Below are 1,487 nucleotides of genomic sequence, written 5' to 3'. Positions count from 1 at the left end.
TACTGCTAAAGGTGCTTACAATTTTCTATGCTATGGTTATTTTATGGCTTTATATTTCTTCCTTGCTCAATGCATTAGTTTAAGCAAACATGCACTAAGGATTCACACCAATAAACAACTTTGCTTTAAGCAACCACTTTGAATATCCTCCCTATTACTTTCTCATGAAGTTTTTTATAAACTAGCTGATTGACTTCTACTCACTACTGATATTATCTCAATAATAAGAAAAATGTTCTTAAAGAGGATCAATGGGTATTTTCTTTCTTTATTCCTATTTTGTAAATGTTGGGGTTAAATGCATGCTGGGGTTTTGGCACATCAGGTTCAGGTGTTAGGAGTTAGAATATGTGCTGTAATTAGCTTTCTGATGAGGAAGAAAGCAGGAGAAAAAAGAGGCACCTGGGAGCAGAGAGGGGAAGTTACTGAAGGCTGTGGTGTCAGATTGAGCTGGACTATTGCCTGGAAAATATTCTCAGTCATAGAATCAGTTTATGAACTAGAAGAGTAGCTGAAGGAGGGCTTGAAGATAGTTGCCTGATGTGGCAATAATCCTTGGCATTATAAAATAAATATATTATTTTCAGAATGCAAAGGCTGAAAGTGTGTCACTAGCTACTAGTGTAGTTAAACCATAAGAAAGGGGGAATAAGATGTCTTCTTCATAGTCTCCTCTACTTACCTTACCTTTGAATTATTTACAGAGCTTATGTGAATGATGATTGATTTCCCTCTCTTGTTCTGTCTATTCTCCCTCCCAGGAAGCTACAAAATCATTCTGGTGGGGGCCAGATGGATCTACACGTACATTCTTCTTTTCCCTGTTCCTTTCTGTAGCTGGGCACCGCGTTGCTTGCAGCTGGCAGAAAGAAGCTAATGAGGGAGTCGCCTGAACAAAAGAGGGCTCAGCCTGGTACTATATAAGTCCAAAGCCTGCACCCGTTAAGTAGTCTCTCCCAAGCAACCAAGACTGAGGAGCTCCTGGCTTCATGGCTCCTGAAGTAACTGGATATTGCAGGATAATCCTGCAGGTGTGGGAACTGAAGCAAATCCCCGGGACTAAGAAAAGCTACTGTGGCCTTTGTTTATATTAAACCCTTAGAGGGGAGAGGTGTCTGCCAGAGCTAGGTGATGCTTCTTGTTTATTTATTTGAGTTTGCCTGGTTGTTTAGCCTTGAGCCCTGTTGAGAAAGGCTCAAGGCCTACTTAGAGGACTGGTAACCCAAGAGTCTGAGGCTGAAACTGTCCCAATGAGGAACCAAGGAGCCTAGATAAAAGCTGAGACCCAAACCCAAAGGTTCAAGAGCCAAGGGAAAGGTGGAGTCAGGCCAGAGGGTACACAAACCCAGAGTAGACCAAGTCAGACTAGACAGTCTGAGAGTCCAGAGGAGGGGCTGCGTATGGGACTAAGGGTCCAAGAGACCAAAGAAAGGACTGTTTGTGGGACCTGTCTTGGAAATTTGCTCTGTTAGTGCTGCCAGTGCAGA

Source organism: Gavialis gangeticus, unplaced genomic scaffold (assembly GCF_001723915.1).
Source record: "Gavialis gangeticus isolate Ggan-Ray unplaced genomic scaffold, GavGan_comp1, whole genome shotgun sequence".
NCBI classification, from domain to species: Eukaryota; Metazoa; Chordata; order Crocodylia; family Gavialidae; genus Gavialis; species Gavialis gangeticus.
The sequence above is the reverse complement of the archived record's forward strand: the minus strand, read 5'-3'. Positions refer to the sequence as shown.